This window comes from Eublepharis macularius, chromosome 6 (genome assembly GCF_028583425.1).
Source record: "Eublepharis macularius isolate TG4126 chromosome 6, MPM_Emac_v1.0, whole genome shotgun sequence".
NCBI lineage: Eukaryota > Metazoa > Chordata > Lepidosauria > Squamata > Eublepharidae > Eublepharis > Eublepharis macularius.
The window spans coordinates 40,064,276-40,079,822 of NC_072795.1; positions in this window are offsets into that span (position 1 = coordinate 40,064,276).

The following is a 15,547-nucleotide window of genomic DNA, read 5'->3' on the forward strand; positions in this document are numbered from 1 at the left end:
GGAGCCCGAGGGGGTTTCCAGACCTTTCCCCATCCTCGGTAGCCCTTCTTTCCGTGAAGCGTCGGGAAGCCGCCTCAGAGAGCCGTGTGGGGGATAGAAATGCCGCAGCCGGGGACGGTGCTGTGACCTGAATGCCGTCGCGCGCTTGCCCCTCTTGCCCACCAGGGAGCTGTTGCTTAAGCCCCGTGAGCGGCTCTCGCTTTTGTGCCACGCTGAAGGGGAAAGTGTGCGGTTGACAAGCAAAGCGGATTTCGGGATTGGGAGGGCGGCGGAATAAGACATTTTTCTTGATTTTAGATTTATGGTCTAATTAAAGTCTGAGGAAGATAACAGCCCTTTTACGAGGGGTGCTCTTTGGCCTTAGTGGAGTAGATTATCAGGCTCTGAGAACTAGACTCTCAGAGAATATTCAGCCATCGTAATAACACTTCCCCGGGAGTGAGTCCATTGAGTAGGGTTCTAAGATTAGGGGTGGTCTCTTAGTGCAATCCTACACCGGTCTATTTAGTGAGGCTTACTCCCAGGAAGCCTTCTTTAGGGTTGCTAGTAACCGCTCTTTGATGTCCAGGTTGACTTCTAGAACCTTTACATAAAAGCATTTTGAGAGAGCTGGCTTTAACGTTGTGAGTTTAGCAGCTGAGTGTTAGAAATCCTAAGCACATTTTCACAAGCAATGGGAAGAACGCCTAATAGTCTGGGTGATGTAATTGTTATAGAAGTGGAAAATGGAAAAACTGGTTTGCCTAAGATCGTCTCAGCCTTTTGGCTTCTTTACTAGAAGTATAGCCTGCTCCATCCTGTTAACCCAGCAGGTTTCAGCATGCCCCTTCTTTAGCTCTTCCCATCCAGGCCATCCTCAGCAGTATCAGGTGGTGCAACATTGTTTGAGCAGCTTTTACCAGCTCTTGTGCTGGGCAATCATCATCTTCAAAGGGCTAGGATGTGATTCAAGTTGATTTCTTCCACAGAAGTGCTTTTATCCTAGGAAATTGTTGCTTTTGAAAGAAATCTTAAGAGTGTTTGGCAGGACAGGTCTGTGGAACTCTGAAACTGCTTGAAAAATATACTCAATTATGGCCAGTAGAAGTCCTTTTCCTATGGTTGATGATTCTTTGCACATCTCAGCTTTGCATGGGCTGTGTTACACAATAATCCTGAGGACAAGGTTATGTGCAGCCTGGGCACACATTTCCCTTATTGTCAGTAGGGAGCTTGAAAGTCAGAAACATTGGCATTGTCCTGCATATAACTTTATATAAAAGTTATATGCACTGTTCTGCCAAATTCTTTTACTACGGTTTGTGGTCCCCACAGGCTCTAACATTCCAAGGCGGAACACTGGTTTCAACCTTAAGTCTAGCAAAACCTTGATTTTAAGTTACGTTCGGGACATCAAACAACCACTGACTGCCTACCTAACAAACACGTTTAACTACAAGGCTGTAAAGAAACCAAGATAGATGGTTGTAGATTCATTTTGTATATCAGAAAATCAGTGCCATGATGATCATTTTAAAATACTTTAAGCATCAGTAAATTGACTAAAGCAAATACATAATCTGTATTGTTTTTTTTAAAAAAAAAATAAGTAAATCCAGTTCACTCAAAATCAGAATATGTCAACCTTGGCTCCAGTGATAGGGATCGTGATAGCAGCTCTACTGATTTCAGTTACATCTGTATCATACAGAATCAGAACATTTTCAGTTGACCTTTAACATGTTACTTGAGTTTTGAAACAGCTTCAGGATATATTTTGTTTTTCATTAGAATGATCTCAAATATGGAATTCTTGTACAAACTGCAAGTTTGCAGTTAAAACTATACCTGAACCTGATTTTTTAAAATGAGTTATATGTTGAACTTTTAAAAAATGTGGGTTTTTGTCATTTCAGTGCTAATTTAAACCCAAAGTGCCAGATACATTTTCAGTAAATTTTACAGACTGTTTCAGTGAATTTGTTTCAGTGAATTTAAAATGCACAAATATGTTTTTGCAAACTTCCACTGGGAATTTAGTATTCATGCTGTTCTTCTCCAGTAATGGATATTGCTGAGTAAATATCACTAACCTGTGCAGATTTCCTAATGTTTGACTAGATAATTATCTTACCTTTATTGTATTTGTATCTTTTACTTTCTGTTGCTTCCTGGTACTATACAAATTAGGTTTGCTCCTCTGCATCTGCTGCAACATAGTTAAAATTGGCATTCCTGAAAACATGCCTAAGGCTTGAACTTTAGTCTTTCTCTTTTATTCTGACTTTTAATTTTAGAATAAAATGTTCATATAAGCTTTTGTTCATAATAATTACTTGTTTTTCTTTATATCTACCTCATGTTAAAAACTAAGCTTGTAATGTTTATTCTACTATCTATTGCAATACGTCTTCATTTGTCAAAGTTACTGTGTTCTTGCATATAACATTGCAACAATTCCACCGGTAGAGATAGTGGGATCTTGGGAGTTGGTTTAAAACAGTGAGAAGGGGTGAGAGATTCCATCTGTCTGTTCATGCTTATCTTTCTGCTGTCCCCTTCTGGTTAAAAGGTATAGTAGAACCATCTGCTGGACACTGGAGGAAGTAACAGATATGTTTCAGAGAAATATCTGAAACTAACATTTGGCTGCAGTAAGTGAAGAGATTGTAGTTTCTCCCCATACACATCAAAATTAAAGTTTGAGCCTAGCTTTTCTCTGCACTCCCTTTTCCTGACGTTAGGGTCCCATGTTTCTTGACTGATGTGAGCAGCTTTGAAAGACAATTGTTGATATAGGGGTAAGATATAAATAAAGTGCATAAATTCAGGTATTTGTAAAGAGCCTTTCCAATGAAGAAGTATCTTTGCACTGTATAACAATATATCTATCGTTCATCCTGTAAATCATAGGATACAGTTGTGCCTTCTTACTGCTGGTCAGCCCTTTTCCACAGGATAGGAATAGCACTTCTTAAAGATCTCTTGAATTTTTCAATTCTGCATAGAGATGATCAAGCACATTAGATAATATGCAGTCCCTCTGTGTTCATGAGCTCTCAGCAGTTGCTAGAGTGGCCACCTCTATATTGAGTATCCCTAAAGATCCTCTGCCCTGACCTGGATGGTCCAGGTAGCCCGATATTGTCAGATCTCAAAAACTAAGCAGGATTGACCATGGTCAGTATTTGGATGGGAGACCATCAAGGATTGCTACACAGAAGCAGGGAATGGCAAACTGCCTCTGAACATCTCTTGCCTTGAAAACCCTAGCAGTGGTCACCATTTAAAAAAAATGGTCTGACTTGACCATCAGAGGTATGGATAAAATTATCTAATTTGATATCAAAGAAGAGTTCCTTGAAACAGCAGGAAATTCCTTAGGCACTCCTTCCCAAAGTAGCCCAAACTGCAGGAATGTTTCTAAGAGAACTAAATCCTCTTTAATTTCACCTTTTATTACCCATTAAGTTCCCTGTTAATCCAATCAAGCAAAAATCAAGGGTAGGATTGTATTACTGTGTCACAACATTGTTTCATGTTTTTGCATTTCATTTTTCTAGCCTTGTAGCTTATTAAAGGAATAAAGATTATTCTTGAGATTGTTTCTTTGTCTCATTTTGCCTTCTAATCAGAGTACTGTGCGAATGTGAAATGCAGGTATATGCTGGACTGCTCAACCTCAAAAGACATGCCCTGGAGACATACTCTGATACATGTGACAAAGAAACTGCATTATGGGCCTGACATGAAGACCTGTTGGGATTACACTATAGCCATACATTCTTTGGAAAGGGATGTGTTTCTATGTATTGTACAAGAAGATAATCAGAGTCTTATTATACCACACCTTGTAAATCTTGGGAAGGGGTGCTTCTGGAGGGCAGCCTCTTGAGCTTCATTGTATTCCTTATTGAGTTATTACAAAATGGATACTTTTGCTTCAGCAAAACGTGATTAAGGTGCATGATGCTATGCAGAATCTGGATCCTGTCTTGCCAGGTAACTGGCCCATGTGGAGAACTTGCCTACCCTGTATTGCTTATTTATTTATTTACCCCATTCTCCCTGAGAGTCAAGGCAGATCACCCTTGTAAGGGCAGAAACAGCCTTTGTGAGGGCAGAAAGATAGTATAAATTTTGTAAAATAATTTAAAATAATACAGACTATGTAGACTGTACAAGACATCCAATAAGTAATGAAATAGGGCTAGAGTTACAACTGAGAGCCTTCTTTCCCTGTAAGATGAGAAAAGGAAATTCTTATCTGGTGGATTTCTTTCTTATTGAAGACAGTAGGGCATTCCTTAGATGTTAAGTTAACTTTGTATGTACATTGTAGAGTCAAGTTGGAGGTTTTTTTCTTTCTGTTTTATCAAGCTGATACGTGTATTCTAAATTCACATTCAAGTTCTGTCACTTAAAATGGTTGAGAGTTAAGAGTCTAAGGGTTCAGCATGCAAAGCGTGTGATCCTGCAACCATGTAAGAAGACCCCTTAGAGAACCTAAGATTCCGCCAAGGTTAGAATCTTGGCGGAAGGAAAAACAGGAGAGGCCATTAAAAATTGGCATCATAACAAAATGTTTCCCAATTGACATTTGAGGCCTAGAGAATTAGAGAAGTTTACTGTTAAAAAAGATAAATCATTACAGTTCACACGGATACATTAGTATTGAGAAAAGATATGATTAAATGCCTGAAAGGTATGTATAAAGAAACGTGTGCTAACTTCTAAATCACTTGCTTATCTTGCTTAGACAGTTTTTAATAGTACTAGAGGTTAGAATAGTATGTATTTTTCATATTTTTTTCTTTTAAAAGAAACTGAAAGAAAAGATGCCAGGGATAAGTTTGTAACAGATTTGTCTTGAAACTGAGACTCTGCAATAAGCTCAAGTAAAGTATTTACTGCCTACTCAGAGATGAAATTTAAAGAAAAGCTCTGAGTGGTAGCAGCAGAACTGGAATTATAGGTAGGTGATGGGTAAGGGTCAGTGGAGCATGCTAAGAATTACCCTTCACCTACCCAAGCAAAAGAGTCAGTAGCAGAGTGAAGTACTGTAGGCCCATTTCACCAAATATGGTAGCTGGAGGAGTGTTAAAGGCTGTTTCACTACATGGTGACAGTAGTGGGTGACTAACAGTGGTAGGATTAGGCTCATTTCACCACCTTTGGTGACATAGCAATGGGAGACTCTCATATAACCTATTTTTTAATCTCATTGGCTTGGATCTCTGGGCAGGAGAAATGGGATAATTTTTGTTCATTCTCCCTCCTGCTGCAAACTTCCAATTCCTTCCTTGAATTTATCGGGCTCCCTGTTTCCCAGGATCAGCATTTTGGCTTGTAGTGGCAGGAGGGAGGGGGGAGTCGCACACAACAAATGGGAATCCTTTCTACAAAAATCTTCAGTGGCATCCAACCCAACCTTTGGAACCTTCCACAAGGTTCCACATTGTCAAGAAGTGTTTGGTAGACCTTCCTATCACTTCTCAGAAATGGGAGATATCCCCTTCTGCCTATGAGAACAGAAATTCACCAAATATGAATTTCCTTTTCTTAACTACATGCTTGCTTCTTAACTACATTTCTTACTTTTGCTGCATGTTTATACTTCAAAGGATAACTTTACATGTGTTGTATTTCTGATTCATGCCGTTTAACTAAACAAGACGTCAATTTTGTGAATTTATTGACGAAGTAGTGAAACCATAAAATCCAATCATACTTATAAATATTGGGCAACATTCCTTGGTATCCATAACTTAATTTAAAAGAGTTCTGCACTTCTTACCCAGATCATTTCCTGTGCTTATATCACAGTCCTTTCAGCAAAGCTCACTTAGATATTTGACTAAGTGAAAAGAGTCAGGAAATATGGGATTACTTAACAGGAATTCAGAACTTGTTGTCTTTGAAAACATGCATTATGACTAGTTGAATTTTTAAGGTAAAATTTTCTTTTTTTTTGTTAGGTAGCTAATGTGGATGGTTTAATTTAACATAATGTAAATGCTCATATTTTATCATTTTGGGTCAAAAGACTATTTCATCATATCATATATATGAGGGCAAACAGGAAAGCTTGCTTTTTTCATGCATAGATGCATCCACTGATACACAATGGAAGTTTAACCTTGATTCAGGGGAGTTCACTGGATTACCTTCATGATTCCTTTTTGTTGTTGTTCTTGTCTTTCTGTCTTTTTATTCTGAGCCTACCAGGCTCTGCTCTTGACTAGTTTCAAGACAGGCAATCTTAACTACTTTGCAGTGAGGATTCTATTGTGTTCTCTTTCATCAAAAGAGTTCTGTGGATGACACAAAACACAACTCTTTATAGAGTGCAAATTCATAGCATTCATTGTCTCATACCTGGCCATCCCCACGGAAAGCTTTTACATTTTCCTCCAGAGGTAACAGAGTGGTGGTCTTATATCCTGCTCTGACATGAACAGGCAAAAGTCCTGCTATTTTCTGACTACTTTAGTATCCTAGAGTCACCTTTACAAGCTTTTAACTCTGAAGAGTGCATCTCACTTCTGTGACATTAGTTTTATATTTCCATTTGCTGCCGGTTTCATAGAAAACAAATATCAGCATCTCTGAAATTCTTTACTAGGAGATTTTATTCTAAGGGTGACTCCTCAAGTTCACATTCATCATATAATGATGGCAACATCAAGTGATGCCTTGTACTTGTGGAGCAACCAATAAAGATCAAACTTCACTAGGAGCTTTCATGCTTACCTGATCACCCTCAGTATAATATTTTTCTATACAGGACGTTCACATGATCAATAGCAAGACATCAAGTGATATGCATATGTGAATTGACATATTCATTTTAAGAATAAAGTTTCCTCGCAGTGCCATCTCAAGAACGCTTTCCTGGGGGTAAGGCCCATTGAATAGATCTGAGTAGGATTCTGAATACACTGTCAGCATTACCTTATATCAGGGGTGGGCGATTGTTTTGGCTCGGAGGCCACTTTGTGGGAGTGGAGGTTAGCGGAGGGCCGCACCTTTTAAAATGATTGCATTCATTAGTTAACTTTGCATTTCAGAAAAGGTATAAATTGTATCATAAAAATCAATAAATATAAATTAAATTAAATAGTGGTAGTTTTATTCAATTTATTTATTGTGCTAATTTCATATCATCTATAGCTGCAAGCACATTTAATTTTAGAATCAGTTTAATGAGACAAATGTACCCTATCATACTTTTCTACAATTTTTTTGAAATCAGGAGTGAGGTGACTGTCTTAGCGGGCTGCATGTGGCTCTGTAGCAGGCCGCATGTGGCCTGCGGGCCGCAATTTGCCCACCCCTGCCTTATATTATGATATTATCCATGACTTAACAGTGCAATCCTAAACAGAATTACTTTGTGGTCTGACCTGATAAGGTAACATCTGGAATATTAGGCAACAAAAGTCTGTTAAATATTTTAGGCTTTAGCTGTTCAGACTTTGTTATTTTCTATCTTACAGAGTTTCTATATATGTAATCATTTGTACAATTCTTCATAAACTTTATTAATTGTACTTTTGCAACGTTATTGGGCTTCAATCTGAATCTAGTATCTTGACCCATCTGGCCTCTTGTTAGTCTGCAAGTGTTCTACCTTTGTATATCTTTTGTCTTTCTGTACAATAGCCTAAGGCTGATGTCAATAATGCTACAGCTGAACCTATATTCCCACACTTGTTAAAATATGTTTTAATTGTGCCATTACGTACAAACCAACCATTCATTTTACTACAATGACAATATACAGTTATGATCAGATGAATAAGCCAAGATAAAATAATGGTTTTCTGTTAATATCAGTAAATGCAGTAGGTCCATTGAATTTGTACTAACAAAAGGATGCGTGTCCCCATCCATTTGCAGCAGGCAGAACTCATCAGAAAATAGAGCTAGGAGCCTCAAAACCAGCTATCGGCTTCAAGATGATCGAAGGAATAGCAGTGCCAAAAATTAGAGGAATTGGAACATCCCAGCCCAGACTGTCTTCAGCACATCCCTTGGCTATTTGCAATGAAAGTGACAGCTCACTCTCTAGAAACTAGGAAGATGGAGGCAGCAAAGGCAGGGAGAGTGAAGAACAATCTCTCCTTTACAAAACAAAGGCAGTTAACTTCTCTGAGCTACACTACTAAAGCCACTCCTATCTCTGTTACAGTGTACTTCATTAATCAGTGGTTGTCCTGACTAGAGATGGGCACGAAAAGCAATACAAACGAAAAAAACCCACAAACACCCCAATCAGCTGTTTGCGAACAAGCTGTTTATGAGGCCCCATTCTAAATGAACAGGTGGTCGTTGCAAGCCTCGTCCGTTGCTGTTTGTCAAGCCAGACAATCTGGCACCTGCAATCAATTCCCTTGGCAACCGGAGGCAGGGACAGCCTGAACTCTGTCTGAACTCTTGCTGTTGCCCTGGGAACCCCAATCTAAGCCCAATTTAGCTTGATAGGCAGGTCTTCCTTTCAAGTGTGGCGCTCCAAATTTGTTACAAGGAAGCAGAGAGCAGGGGGGAGGGGCTCCCAACTCTGGTTTTGCAGACAGTGAGGGAGAGACAGTTGCTGTGGCATTTTGAGAGAGAGACAGGGAGAGTGCATTAGAGCTTGAATTTTCTTTGTGTGTGGCGGGATAGGGATCTACCCCTTCAGGTTCCAGGGCTGCTGCCAGGCTCTGGGGCCAAGCTATTATTTATTATTGGTACATTTCCTGCTGCCTGCTCAGGTAGGGTTTCTGGGAGTGGTGTGGTAGGGATCTTGATGGCTGGAGGAGAGCCTGCTGGCTCCCATGAACATCGAACATGTTCGTGAACAGGTCATATTCATCAATGTTCATTGTTCGTTGTTCATGGATAACAACAAACACCATGTTCATTTTTTTTTCTGTTCGTGCCCATGTCTAGTCCTGACAATCACTGAAACTCCTCCAGGCATTTGTTTTTACAGACTCATGCCGAGATCAAAGTCTTCCACAAACTGAAGTGAAGCCTTAGCCACTGCTACATAGAAGGAGAAGAAGGCGGCCTGTTTGAATGTTTTGCAAAAGAAGCAAAAAAGTGCTTAAGTCATACACACTTTCCTACAGCTACAACTACCATTAAGAATGTTAACTGCTGGCCAACAAACCTGCTATATTAGTAGAGAAATAGCAGAAACCAAATTATTACAAGAATATAGTAGACTCATAGTGTGGGATGAATGTACCATGCCTCACAAGACTGCATTAGAAGCTTCAGATTGCACACTGCAGGATTTGCAAAGAACTGTGAGAGGAGTCAGTGTGTTCAAATGATCATGTGTCTGGAACAGTGTCCAAGAATGCTGCTTAAGAAAATGTATGTGGGTACAATTTTCTTGTTTCTTAATAGAATGAATTAAGTCCAAATGCTGCCTTTTTCTTTACATTCAGGTGTTTCTAATTGATTTCCTTTAAAGAATACTTATCTGTTGTCAGACAAAGTGTCTTGAAAATACTTATCATTATAGGACCAAACACTATTTTTGGTATTAGCCCAGTGAGCATGCATGAGTACAGCCTCTATGAAATAATATTACAAGTGCAGTGAGCAGGGGCGGGCCCCTAATTATGAATATTCAAATAAGTGTTTAGTTCATTTGTGTATATTCTACCTTTCCAGCTTCAGCAAATAAAGTTGCAGTCTGGAAATTTGAATCTCAAGGGCAAAATACTATGATTAGTAACATCTTAAAAGAAATGGCTAATATATAATATTACTGAAATATTACTGAATATATATATATTTTAAAAAATTAAAAATATGCACAGTCCTTTTTTATAGCTCTTCTTACATACAAAATAGCTACATGACAATCATTATTGTAATTTTTTTTACAGCTAAAATGAGAGTAGGCTAAATATATTCAGATGAAACTAGTAGTCTGTGTTTTCTGCTGTTGTACAGATGAAACACACCCTAATATGTCACACAAAAGTGATAATGATATTTACTTCTAGATGACCCAAATATTGTCAGGAGAAATTCTTTATCCTAAAGCCTTGTAGATTAATATAATTCACTATAATTTTCATGTCACCATTATGAAATCATTCTTTGGCATTTGACTGTATTAAAATCATCTGAGTAGTTCAATTATCCTTGTCTTGTCCAATAATTATCTTCCACAATGTTTTATTTCCCCCTTATTTATTAATCAGAAGTGCTTGTCTGTGAATATGCCCCAGCTAATATCTAGAGAGATGAATTTGTGAACCAATAATAAGGGAGATTTTTCATGGTGTTTACTATGGGGAGCTGTATTGCTTTTTTAATAGTCCAGGTGCTCCTTCTGCAGACATATGTATGTATATAAGCATAAATTCCCGCCATTTACTTAAAATTTTTTTTTGCATTTTTATTGAGAAATTTTTCCAGATTACTAAAAACAGCAAAGAGAAAAAATTTATAAAGTACAGCGAAAAAAGAAAAAGTATATCTGTGAAAAGATATATAAATATTGCAGATTATACTTTAACTCAAAATTTAACTCCAAATTTACCTTTACTATAAATAATGTACCTTAACTCCAACTTAACCCTAAGTTACAGGTACATCTCCTTTCTCAGTCTTCAGATGCACAAACCATCTGTTCATTTCTGTGTTTCCTGCAAACAGTCAATAAGGGGCTTCCAGGTAACAGTATATTTATCCAATGACTTTTCCCTAATCAGAGATGTAAGTTTAGTCATCTCAGCAGACTTCATCATCTTCTATTCTAGGTAATATTGTAGGTTTTCATTTTTGAGCATATAACATTCTATCTGAAGTTCTTTGCCCATTTTATCATGCATACTTTCATGTGTTCTTCTGTTTCCAATCTCAACACAAGTTTATACATTTTAACTATAACATGTTCATCATTCATACATAATTCCATTTCAAATACTGTCATAAATTGATCAAATCATACATCTTTTTATCAGCTTTAAATCTCTCTATTAATTGTGTATAAAATAACCATTGACAAATATATCCTTTTGTATTCAGATGTTCTCTCGATATCATTTTACATTCACCTTGTAGAAAATACTCTTTAAACTTTCATTATTCAATGACACCAAAATGCAACTCCATTGCTATTACTGAGTGATGTGGCATCGCATCAGTATGCTATTAAGAATGAATTCACAGATGTGTGATGGTGAAGTCAATGGAAACTGGGAACACATGCACTGGACCTTGCAACACAGTTATCAAGGTACATACCAAAAACAGACCCTCTGCTCACTCTTTTTTGCATCAGCAGAATGTTCCATCTTTCTATCATTACCTTTTCATAGTTTTTCAGAAAGCAGTTTAGATGGCTACCCATTGGAATTTGCCTATCATCCTTGATGCCTGCTCCCATTACTTTTTATTATTCAGAAAGGCACTAGTGACTGGTTCTCCCCCAACCTAAGAAGGGGTTGCCCTGAGGTGGTCGTTTTAAGAAATGGAATATGGGTCCTTGTCACAGGAACCCCACATAACAAAACAGCAAACATTAAATGATAAAAATAAAAATCCACAGACAATCTAGAGACATAGAAAAATATATTCATTTCTAAATTTTAAAAAGTGGGAGAACCGTAAAAACGTACTCATTGCCCTCAGAATTTATATGGAATGTCAAATGGAGTTGAGGAAGGTGAGGAGGAGAAACAGTATTGGTCTGATCATGTCCTTAAATGCTTACATTATCTAGACAAGATGAGGGTTAGGGTGCATATGTCATTAGGCCAGCATTCCTACGTCTTATTCCTCATCAGTCCAGAACGTTATAGACTTTTATGGGTTCTAACCACTAGCTAAAAGAATCCTGATGAATGGGATAATTAGGATCAGTGGACAAGTGCTTTCTCGACTCCTATTTAATCTGATCCTTCAGACTTTAAATTGCAGGGCCACTAGCATTTCATAGTATCCTGGAATGGATGGGGGTGGAATTATGATTGCTAATTTGTATTGTGAGGTGTGGATTCTCAACTCACCCCCCCCCCACACACACCAAGGAGTAAGTGGTAATATTACTTCTCCCTTCCCAGTGTTGTACCACTCAAGTTTCACAGCTAAATTACCCCTGTTCACCAAGGTCCAGTAGTTCAGGCAATTGTGATATTTTAAAGCTCAACAATGTTGTAGAACTGGGGACGGGATTTCCTTATCATTTCTCTTCCCTACAAATACACACTATATATTCCAAGTGCCAATTTGTATGTGTTTTTAGCATCACTGGCCTGTCAGCATTTTAATAACTTTTTCTTATTCTTCAAAATATTTTCTGCCTCTGAACTCCAGATTGTTTTCTGAGCACCAAGCAATTTGTACAGGTTTGATTTTTGTTGAAAGCCATTTTGCGTAGTCAGCATTCCAGACACTTGTGTTTTATTATAATGAGAAATGCACTGCTTGAATAGGCTGGGATTTCACAATCTCCAAAAACACATTTGATGTTCTGATTTTGTTCTTCTCTTTTGTACCTTCAAGCTTAGATCAAAGAAAATCATTGTTGTTTTGTTCTTGAAAGCCAGTATTTTTTTCTTTCAGATTACATGTAGCATCTCCTTTTTAAAAAAATTGTAGTAAAAGCACAGTAATTTTGTTCTTGGAAGTGATTTCTTGGATTAGTTTCTGATGGGAATTCTGTAACTCCTCTCAGCACACCAAGTTTATTTTCTTTTCATGTTCAAAAATCACACGACTACTTCCTATACAATCTACAGAGATGTATTTTTTCACTGAACACTTGTCTTCGTGTAGATCTCTTCGTATCTATGACATTTTGATATATTTCTATTGATATTTGGTTAAAAAGGTTGTTTTGGTCATCCTCTGTTCTGTATATGATTCTAATGATCAAAGTTTTCTTTGTAGAGATTTGTTAGCTGCTCTCCCTTCCAAAATGCCTGAAGCACTTTACAGTGAAGTAAGCATCCAAGAAATTATAATGCATAAAAAACAATACAAATGAACACTTTATCAATAGAGTCATTACATCAGGATAAACTACTGCATTAAAACAACTGAATTCAAATATCAGTCAATTATTAAAATTAAAAACATTTAGGAGCATCAACCAAGCAGCAATTTAAACAATTCAGAAGTAATCAATAAAATTATGAAGGACACGGAGCAAAGAACAAAACAGCAATATCATCTGGAAATTGCCCTGATTTCAGTCTAGTGCTTCTAAGACTGGGTGCCCAGCAAATAAAGAAGGGGCATAGCGAAGTCCTGTTTTCTATTTGTGCACCTAACTTATTTCAGAAGGTGTGAGCACATAGAGCAGAATTTAGGATACTAATCATAATTGGTAGACAGTTCCATACAGGAAAAGGCCAGTTGGGTAGTTAAAAGTAAGAGTTAACAAACATCTCTAATTGTGCAGATTGGAAGATACTTGAAGTCTTCTAAAACTGGCAGAATGAGCTCTCTGTATCTCATGGCAATCAACAACCTTGTTGCTGCATTATGCACCACTGAAAGTTTCTGAACAGTCTTCAGGAGAAGTGCCATGTAGGGTGCATTTCAGTAATTCAACCTGCATGTGATCACACCATGGATAATGGTGGCCAGACCACACTTTTCAAGGAAAAGCTAGTGAAAAGTGCTATATGTCACAAAGACCAGAAGCACCATTTTAAAGCAGAGATCTAATGACACATTGATCTGTGGACTTGATTCTTCAAGAGGAAATGTAATCCATTTGAAACAAGCTTATTCCTAAACCCTGATGGGAGAGAAAAATGTATTATTGCATCGCAATCCACTTACTTGGGAAGTGCATACATTTGTATCAGCATACTAAGGCTATGGCATATAAATTTGGAAACTGTTTTTATTTATTGCCTTTACCCATAATCCAAAATAGTGGATAATTTCAGAAAAGTTTGCCCAATCCTAGCATCCTGAACACAAATTGGATATTATGTTTTCCATGCAAATATAAGGGAAATGCTACATTTCTTAACATCAAAAATATTTAGTGGAGATACAAATGCTCACATTTTTTTTGCTTGGGATTAAATTATGTACTGCTAATAATTTAGAAATTTCAGCAATCCCCATACTTCACAAATGTATGAAGGAATGTGACTTGGATATCTCAAGTATATTTTCCATTTGTGGTAGCCACTATGGGAAGATGACAATTTCTGTCATTCTGTCATTCCACACTTTGATCCCCATGATGTTCCTGGGGGGCTACTGATCCATAGGGGGACAATTTGGGGGGTCATGGAAGACAAGAGCAGGAAAAGGATAAGGGCAAGTTACTATTTCTGCAGTACATCTCTGCTTACTCTGCATAGGATCCACATCCATTAAGATTCATATGGTGACATTAATTCAGATGTAGTATGCCCAAAGAGTTTTCAAATATTAGTAGAATGAGATGACCCTAAGAAAAGTACAGGGAACACTATCAAATGCAAATAGCTAATATATAGTTTATCATAACCTGTGTTTATTAAAATACTTTCAGGTGCGCATGAATCTTGCAAGTCTGTTCAAACATTATCTTCATGGAATATTTACGCACGCATGCTTACAAAGGATATGATTGTGCAAATCTGATATATTTGAACACATGAAGCTGCCTTATACCGAATCAGACCACTGGTACACCAAGGTCAATACTGTTTATTCAGACTGGCAGCAGCCCTCTAGAGTCACAGGCAGAAAGAGCTCTTTCACGTCACCTACAACTTGATACTTTTATCTGGATATTGAGGATTGAGCCTGGAACTTTCTGCATGCCAAGCAGATGCTCTGCCCTGCCATTGAGTATTGGCCCCTCTCCAAGACCACTATTGAACCTACACAGAGAATATTTATATCGTAGTCAGATTTCCTATATATTTGCTAATGAAACAGCAAACAGTTTTTAGAGATGACAGGTAGCAAGAACATCATCATACTGTTACCATCATTTGTTTACAGTATGCTTCAAAACTCATCATCATTTGTTAATAGTATGCCTCCAAATTTAATCAACAAAATGTAGGAAGTTGGGAAAGGCTGGAAGATTTAGGGTTGGAAGAGAGTTATGACATTCCAACTGAAAATGCCTAAATATTATGAAAGAATCACTGGAGCTAAAGAATGGGGGAAGATTTAGGGAAAACTGAAAAAAGGAAATGGAAGAATATGTGCTGTATCTCCATAGATACTGGCTATTTTACTTGAGACTTTTGCTCTTTAATGTTCAAATGCAAACTCATTTGAAGATTTGAGAACAGCAGAAGTGAACTCTGACACATTAAAGGATGCAGCTATAAAAAGAGGTATTTTGGCAGAAGACAGTGAATGGGGACATGCTATTGAAGAAAAAACATATTTCAGAATGCCTTTCCAATTATGGAAAATATTTGCATACATCTCTGAGCTGGAGCAACTATCAAATGCAACTGAACTGTGGCAAGAATTCCAGCTGTGTGAAGATTGTTTCCAAAGAAATGTCTCTGTAAGAAAGTTATGACTATGGATTGTAAAGAATAAATAATGTGTTTTTTCTTTTAAAAAATGCCATCTTAAAAAT